Source organism: Urocitellus parryii, chromosome 8 (genome assembly GCF_045843805.1).
Source record: "Urocitellus parryii isolate mUroPar1 chromosome 8, mUroPar1.hap1, whole genome shotgun sequence".
Classification (NCBI taxonomy): domain Eukaryota; kingdom Metazoa; phylum Chordata; class Mammalia; order Rodentia; family Sciuridae; genus Urocitellus; species Urocitellus parryii.
Genome location: NC_135538.1, coordinates 123703016 through 123712430, shown reverse-complemented (window position 1 = coordinate 123712430; position 9415 = coordinate 123703016). Strand labels below are relative to the sequence as shown.

At 36.1% G+C, this 9415-nt stretch overlaps 1 non-coding gene across 1 annotated transcript; it reads right to left on the bottom strand.

Moving 5' to 3' along the window:
• Positions 1-7680: 7680 nt before the first annotated feature.
• On the bottom strand, positions 7681-7787 carry LOC144256757 (U6 spliceosomal RNA). Its single transcript, XR_013344242.1, has one exon. It is a non-coding gene; the product is annotated as a U6 spliceosomal RNA (small nuclear RNA).
• Between the last annotated feature and the right edge of the window lie 1628 nt (positions 7788-9415).

The window sequence follows — 9415 nt, the reverse complement described above, 5'->3', positions numbered from 1 at the left end:
TGCATATTAATTGTATAGATTAATGGGTTTTCTTTTTTTTTTTTCTACATAATTTTTTTTATTTGTTCTACTTAGTTGTACATGACAGCAGAATGCATTTCAATTCATCATACACAAATGGAGCACAACATTTCAATGCTCTGGTTGTACACCATGTAGAAACGCACCATTCATGCAATCATATATGTACCAAGGATAATGATGACCATCTCATTCCTCCATCTTTCCTATTCCCATGATTCCTCCCCACCCTCCCCTTTGCCCAATCCAAAGTTCCTACTACATAAATTTTGGATGTTGTATAATCACTTCCTGTTGATCTTTTTCTCATAATGATGTTATGTGATTGTATATGCTTCCTGTCTTCATTGCCACAATTTAATGGGACAAATGGAAGGCACACAGTCCTTCCATGCTTTTTGTGCCCATTTCTCTGGCATTGGCCAGAGCCAGTAGATGCTGAAGCCTGCTGCTTTTTTAAAATATTTTTTAATTATAGTTGGGCACAATACCTTTATTTTATTTGTTTATTTTTATATGATTTTGAGGATCCAACCCAGCTCCTTGAACGTGCTAGGCGAGCGCTCTACCGCTGAGCCACAACCCCAGACCAAGCCTACTGCTTTTTAAGAAGTGAAAAAAATATAATGTTCCATAAGAGGATAATTAATGCACACAATCCAAAAGTTTAACTCTTCTATCCTTCTGAAATCATTTTTTTTAAATAGCCATCCCATATGTGTGGGAAGTCCAACGTGTTCTGCAATTTATCAGCAGATTCTGAAGATGCAACTTGATTCTATTTTTTCCTACTCCAAACTCTTGTTTTCTGACTTCTTCTTCCCTCTGCCCACTACTTCTATAGGCTGCCTCAGCCTGTTATATAACCTGCTTTGCTTCAAAAAATGAACTTACCATCTTCTTCAGGACAGTTGCTCTTATAATTAGCAGTACCACTAGCCACACTATTGCTAAGTTATCTGAAATCTCTACCTCAAGGAGTCCTTATTGGCAGCACTCACAATGTATTTCTTGGGCCTGCTCTCTGTCCTCTAGATTCTAAGAAAGCTTTTTTGTTTTCAATTCCTCTCTTTCATGATCTGACCCTCCTCAGCCCTGCAGTGGTGAGGGGACCCACTCCAAAATTCCTGTAACTTTCTGATGCAGAGAAATTTGGCTTCCTCTTAAGCTTGCCCTCTCCCATCCAGACTCTCCTGGGGTCTAACCTTGCTCAATTAAAAACAAAACAAAACTCATTGGCTTCTTTCCCAAACAAAAGAGTGATTTTTCTCTTCAAGAGGAATTTTGTTGCTCTCTTGGAACAATGAACTAAAATGGCTATCAGCTTAATTTTGTTTTTTAGTTTTGGCCATAATTTTTCAAGAAATAGGTTTATATAATGTTTTAAATAAAGTGATTTGACATAATATTTAATAATGTTATAGACGAGGATAGATGGCCTGATTTTTAAGAGAGATGATTCTAGCTGAAGCAGAAAAATTTAGAAGAAAAGGAGTTTGTGATTTCTTTTTCTTTGAGTGACGTCAGCAGTGTGTGAAAGAGGTTGGTTAGATCTCTAGTCAGCTAGAATTGTCTAACCTGTGCTTTCTCAAAACTTTGGAAATAAAGCTGTTTCAAAGTTGTTTTGTAACTGAGGGAAGAACCAGAGTCCAGAAAGAAGAGATGAAGGTTCAACTGAGAGTGTGGAAGCGAAGAAGGAATTCCTAGCAATTTCTCATGTTCCAGTAATTTTTCATGTCCCAGAGGAAAGAAAGGCTGCTGTCAGAGGCAATCCCATTACCAGTGTCACCTTAGGATTCCTCTCAGGACAATGGTCGCTCTGGGAAGGCAGAGGATGTGTTTTGAAGACTTAAGTTTGATTACATGTCATCTATATCTTCAATTATTGTATTAGATTCTAAATTCTGTGTATTACATAGCCTTTAATTAAGAAGACTTAACTTTTTGTTAAAATTATGTTAAGAGTTCCTGGGAATGTTGGGAAAGGAAAATATATCATATGACAACATACCAGGCATTGTTATTATTACAGATATCCAAAGAATAATTCACTACTTTCAGATACAGTCTCCTAACAAATCTTAACATCACCTTTATAAATACCTATTTGTATATTTTGTATGCATCACTTCATTTTAAAATAGGTAAGAAATAGTACCTGACAATAAAGGGTTTGTGACAATGGTTTTGAAATAAAAATAGAAAAACTTTTGTTCTAGTGAGGATAAGCTGTTCAATAGCTTCCATAAGTCTTATGAGAGTTCCTTTTGTTCCCATTTCTCATGGCATCAATGAAACTTTTCACTTACAACTTCACTTTCATACATTGTCAGCCGAATAATTTTCCTGCGTATGTCTACAGTGTGATAGATTTTAAAAAGTCAATCAAAGCTCTTTAAAAAAAAAAAAACCCCTCTGTTCTAAGCGTATATGTAGTCTCATTGCCTTAAACTTTTTCTGGAACATATTACAAGGTAAAATGGTATGTGGCTATTATTTTTTCAGCCGAGAGGCTTTTCATATTGGTAAAAAAATAGGCAAAGGGATACCAATGTTGTGATTGTCATTGGGTGGTGGGACTGCCAGTGATTTTTCTCTTTCTTTTCTTCTCTTGTTTTTCAAATTTTCTACATTGGCCATTAATTAGTTCCGAATGTAGAAAATAAAACCATGAAAGTACTATAAGAAAACGTTACTGAGTAATTTTGTAATTCTTTGTGTGGGAAGGTTTCTGTAAATGTAACGGAAAAGTCAGAAACCATTTTAGACTATATCTACAGTATTAAAAATCAGTATGGTAAATGATCCATAAAGTTAGCATATAATAACAATTGCTATGGTAATATCTATAACATGTATAACAACCGTTAATATAATTAATAAATAGCTACTATATATCAAGAAATAAGATGAACAACCCAAAAGAAAAATGCCAAAAGACAGGAGCAGACATTTAGCAAAAGAAATAAAAACACTGTCATGCGAATATATATATATATATATATATATATATATATATATATATATATTCTTACTGACAAATAAATGGATGTAAAATAACACTCAATGATAGTTTTTATCCTCTAAATTGACAAACACGTAAATCCATGAAAATACCTTTTGTTGACAAAAGTGGAATAAAACACACTCTTAATATACTGTTGTCAGAGTATAAGTTGTTTTTCATAGAGAATAATATGACATTATTTATCTAAATTAAAATGCTCATAACCTTTAACTTAGTAATTTTTTATGAATTGATCCTGTGGAGGAAATTTTAATAAATGTGTCATGCTGTCCAACCTGTGCTGTTCTTTTCTCCTTATGTGTCTGGACTTGTATATATAATAGATAGAGCCATGTAACTAGTTTTTCCCAATAGTATATGAATGGGAGTGATACAGGTCACCTCCAGTCTGAGGTGATTGTGTTGGAGGTGTGGACCTTTTCTACGTCCTCTTGATTTTTCCTAGCCATGGACAGAATGCAGAGAAGAGTAAGGACCAAAAGAAAAGTGGAACACAAGATGAAGGCGCCTGAGTCCTTGAATGACTGTGTGGGGTAGAACCTACCACCACTATAGCTTGATAACCTGTGTTGTACTGTGATTTATAAAGCAATAAACTATTTTATCATAGAAAACTGAGATGTTAAGGTTGGTTGTTATAGCAAATCTGATATACGTACAAGTATTATACTCAGACTGGTTGTAATGGTTAACTTTAGGTTTTAACCTGACTAGATTAAGGGATAACTAGTAAAGCATTATTTCTATGTATGTCTGTGAGGACATTTCTGAAAGAAATGAGCATTTAAATCAGTGGACTGAGAAAGGTCTCCTCTCATCAATGTGGGCAGACACCAGCCTGAGGAACTAGTTACAGGCAGAGGGGAAAAAACGTGTTTTCTCTCTCTCTCTCTCTCTCTCTCTGTCTCTGTCTCTCTCTCTCTCTCTCTGTCTCTCTCTGTCTCTCTCTGTCTCTGTCTCTCTCTCTCTCTCTCTGTCTCTCTCTCTCTCTCTCTCTCTCTCTCTCTCTCTCTCTCTCTCTCTCTCTCCTGGAGCTGAGACATCATTCTCCTCCTGCACTTTGACTTCAGAACTCCCGGTTCTCTGGGCTTTCACCTTCAAGACTCACACCAATGACCCTCTAGTTTCTTAAGCCTTTAGCCCAACACTGGGAGTTATACCATTAACTTCCCTGATTCTGAGGCCTTTAGACTTGAACTTAGCCATGCTACTAGTCCCCATGGTTCTCCAGCCTGAAGATGACCTATTTTTTTTTCTTTTTTTTTTTTATTGTTGGTCATTCAAAACATTACATAGTTCTTAATACATCATATTTCACAGTTTGATTCAAGTGGGTTATGAACTCCCAATTTTACCCCGTATACAGATTGCTGAATCACATCAGTTACCCTTCCATTGATTGACAAATTGCCTTTCTAGTGTCTGATGCATTCTGCTGTCTGTCCTATTCTCTACTATCCCCCCTCCCCTCCCCTCCCCTCCCCTTTTCTCTCTCTACCCCTTCTACTGTAAATCATTTCTTCCTTTTGTATTATCTTGTCTTACCCCTCCTTTCCTCTTATATGTCATTTTGTATAACCCTGAGGATCGCCTTCCATTTCCATGCGGTTTCCCTTCTCACTCCCTTTCCCTCCCACCTCTCATCCCTGTTTAATGTAAATCTTCTTCTCAAACTTTCGTCCCTACCCTGTCCTTGTTTACTCCCCTTATATCAAAGGGGTCATTTGGTATTTATTTTTTAAAGATTGACTAGCTTCACTTAGCATAATCTGCTCTAATGCCATCCATTTCCCTCCAAATTCTATGATTTTGTCATTTCTTAATGCAGAGTAATACTCCATTGTGTATAAATGCCACATTTTTTTTATCCATTCATATATTGAAGGGCATCTAGGCTGATTCCACAATCTTGCTATCGTGAATTGTGCTGCTATGAACATCGATGTAGCAGTGTCCCTGTAGCATGCTCTTATTAGGTCTTTGGGGAATAGATCGAGAAGGGGAATAGCTGGGTCAAATGGTGGTTCCATTCCCAGCTTTCCAAGAAATCTCCATACTGCTTTCCAAATTGGCTGCACCAATTTGCAGTCCCACCAGCAATGAACAAGAGTGCCCTTTTCCCCGCATCCTCTCCAGCACTTATTGTTGTTTGACTTTCTAATGGCTGCCAATCTTACTGGGGTGAAATGGTATCTTAGGGTAGTTTTGATTTGCATTTCTCTGACTGCTAGCGATGGTGAGCATTTTTTCATGTACTTATTGATTGATTGTATGTCCTCCTCTGAGAAGTGTCTGTTCAGGTCCTTGGCCCATTTATTGATTGGGTTATTTGTTATCTTATTGTCTAATTTTTTGAGTTCTTTGTATATTCTGGTTATTAGGGCTCTATCTGAAGTGTGTGGAGTAAAGATTTGTTCCCAGGATGTAGGCTCCCTGTTTATCTCTCTTATTGTTTCTTTTGCTGAGAAAAAACTTTTTAGTTTGAGTAAGTCCCATTTGTTGATTCTAGTTGTTAACTTTTGCGCTATGGGTGTCCTATTGAGGAATTTGGAACCTGATCCCACAGTATGTAGATCATACCCTACTTTTTCTTCTATCAGATGCCGTGTCTCTGGTTTAATATCAAGCTCCTTGATCCATTTTGAGTTAACTTTTGTGCATGGCGAGAGATAGGGATTCAGCTTCATTTTGATGCAAATGGATTTCCAGTTTTCCCAGCACCATTTGTTGAAGATGCTATCCTTCCTCCATTGCATGCTTTTAGACCCTTTATCAAATATAAGATAGTTGTAGTTTTGTGGGTTGGTTACTGTGTCCTCTATTCTGTACCATTGGTCCACCCGCCTGTTTTGGTACCAGTACCATGCTGTTTTAGTTACTATTGCTCTGTAGTATAGTTTGAAGTCTGGTATCGCTATACCGCCTGATTCACACTTCCTGCTTAGCATTGTTTTTGCTATTCTGGGTCTTTTATTATTCCATATGAATTTCATGATTCTTTTATCTATTTCTACAAGAAATGCTGCTGGGATTTTGATTGGCATTGCATTAAACTTATAGAGAACTTTTGGTAATATCGCCATCTTGATGATGTTGGTTCTGCCTATCCATGAGCAGGGTATATTTTTCCATCTTCTAAGGTCTTCTTCTATATCTTTCTTTAGGGTTCTGTAATTTTCCTTGTATAAATCTTTCACCTCTTTTGTTAGGTTGATTCCCAAGTATTTTATATTTTGGGGGGATATTGTGAATGGAGTAGTTGTCCTCATTTCTGTTTCAGAGGATTTGTCGCTGATATACAGGAATGCCTTTGATTTATGCGTGTTGATCTTATATCCTGCCACTTTGCTGAATTCATTTATTAGTTCTAATAGCTTCTTTGTAGACCCTTTTGGGTCTGCTAGGTATAGAATCATATCATCTGCAAATAGTGATAATTTAAGTTCTTCTTTTCCTATTTTTATGCCTTTAATTTCTTTTGTCTGTCTAATTGCTCTGGCCAGTGTTTCGAGGACTATGTTGAACAGAAGTGGTGAGAGAGGGCATCCCTGTCTTGTACCAGATCTTAGAGGGAATGCCTTCAATTTTTCTCCATTCAGAATGATGCTCGCCTGTGGCTTATCATAGATTGCTTTTACAATGTTGAGGTATGATCCTGTTATCCCTAATTTTTCTAGCGTTTTGAACATAAAGGGATGCTGTACTTTGTCGAATGCTTTTTCTGCATCTATTGAGATGATCATATGGTTCTTATTTTTAAGTCTATTGATGTGGTGAATAACATTTATTGATTTCCGTATATTAAACCAGCCTTGCATCCCAGGGATGAATCCTACTTGATCATGATGTATAATTTTTTTGATATGTATTTGAATCCGATTCGCCAGAATTTTATTGAGGATTTTTGCGTCAAGGTTCATTAGAGATATTGGTCTGTAGTTTTCCTTCTTTGAAGTGTCTTTGTCTGGTTTCGGAATCAGGGTGATGTTGGCCTCGTAGAATGAATTTGGAAGTTCTCCCTCTTTTTCTATTTCCTGAAATAGCTTGAAAAGTATTGGTGTTAGTTCCTCTTTAAAGGTTTTGTAAAACTCTGCTGTATACCCATCCGGTCCTGGGCTTTTCTTAGTTGGTAGTCTTTTGATGGTTTCTTCTATTTCCTCTATTGTTATTGGTCTGTTTAGGTTGTCTATATCCTCCTGGCTCAATCTGGGCAGATCATAGGACTCAAGGAATTTATCTATGCCTTCACTATCTTCTATTTTATTGGAGTATAAGGATTCAAAGTAATTTCTGATTATCTTCTGTATTTCTGAAGTGTCTGTTGTGATATTGCCTTTTTCATCCCGTATGCTAGTAATTTGGGTTCTCTCTCTTCTTCTCTTCGTTAGCGTGGCTAAGGGTCTGTCAATTTTATTTATTTTTTCAAAGAACCAGCTTTTAGTTTTGTCAATTTTTTCAATTGTTTCTTTTGTTTCAATTTCATTAATTTCAGCTCTGATTTTAATTATTTCTTGCCTTCTACTTCTTTTGCTGTTGTTTTGCTCTTCTTTTTCTAGGATTTTGAGATGAAGTATGAGATCATTTATTTGTTGGTTTTTTCTTTTTTTGAGGAATGAACTCCAAGCAATGAAAAAAATATGGAACGCTTCACGAATTTGCGTGTCATCCTTGCGCAGGGGCCATGCTAATCTTCTCTGTATCGTTCCAATTTTAGTATATGTGCTGCCGAAGCGAGCACGGGTTTTCTTTATTTTTTTAGTCTTTTTCATTTATTTCTGCTATGATCTTCATTATTGTTTTCTTTTTTCTAACATTTTATTTGACTTAATTTTTTTCTAATTCCTTAAGATGTAATGATTGGTTGTTTACCTGAGACCTTTCAGTATTTTGGATGCAGGTTTTGATGCTATAAACTTGCCTCTTGTTATTACTTTTTCTGTATCCCATAGGTTTTGGTATGTTGTATTTCTTCAGTCACCTAAAGAGTTAAAACTGTCTCCTTGCAAAAGATACTTTTTGCTCTCTTCTCCTATTTTGTATCTTAATGATTAACTGCAAGGCTAGCTATTCTTGAAAATATAGGAACTTTCTAATCACTAACTTTTCTTTAGAATTATAGAATCCAGAATACCTGGTGACCTTCATATAAGAGCAGTATGTACATGAGAAAAGCAGACCATGAGGAAATTTATGATCACCTCTGTATCCACTTGATTGAGAATAAATACATACCCACCCCAAATCCCTATAAAAGCCTTGTATCTGGAACCCCAAAGCAAGATTTTTTTTTTCTTTTCTTTTCTTTTTTTTTTTTTTTTTGGTGAGGGAATACAAAAATCTCCATCTTACAACTTGCCAACTTGTTGCCAGTGAAGCTCTCTTCCACTGTCATTTTCTCTCTTGAGTCATTGTCTTCAAAAGGGAGTAGTGGCATGGGACTTCTCAAAGTTATATTATCTGTAACTGTATCTGTTATCATTTGTTTCAAGAAATTCTGAAGTTTTTCTTGATGTCTTCACTGATCCACTGATTGCCCAGGTGTGTGTTTTCTTATTGATTTCTAGTTTTATTTCATTATGGTCAGAAAAGATACTCAATATGATTTCAATTTTTTAAATTTGTTGAGATTTGTTTATAACCTGTCATGGGATCTATCCTGGAGAATGTTTCTATAGCAGTTTTGTGTATATGTTGTAGATGTGTGCTAGATTTGGTCTAGGATACACTTTAACTCCACTATTTCCTTGTCAATTTTCTCCCTAAAAGATATGCCCATAGTGGAAAACAGTGAATGAAAGTACTCTACTCTTACTGTATTGAAATAAATCCTTCACTTTAGTCACATTAATATTTTGTTTTTACATTTAGGGACTTTGGTACTGAGTGAATGTGGATTTTCCATTGTTACATCACCTTGCTATGCATTATAATCCCTATATCTATACTGTCATATAAAGACTTCTTTTATCTATTTTTTGGGGGGGTATTAGGGATTGAATTCAGGGGTGCTTAATCACTGAACCACATACCCAGCCCTTTTTTATTTTATTATTTGTTTTGTTTTGTTTTGAGACAGGGTCTCACTGAATTGTTTAGGGCCTCACCAGGTTGCTGAGTTTGGCTTTGAATTTGTGATCCTCCTACCTTAGTCTCCTGAGCTGCTGGGATTACAGGCACATGCCACTGAGCCCTGTCTTCCTTGTCTTTTTTGACAATTATGATTTAAAATATTTTTTAACTGATCAAAATGTAGTTAGCTAATCCTGTTCGCTTTGATTCCATTTTCATAAACTATCTTTTCCCATCCCTTCACTTTCAGTCTATGCATTTCAGTCTTTACAGTTTGAGTTTTTATAAGCAGTATGT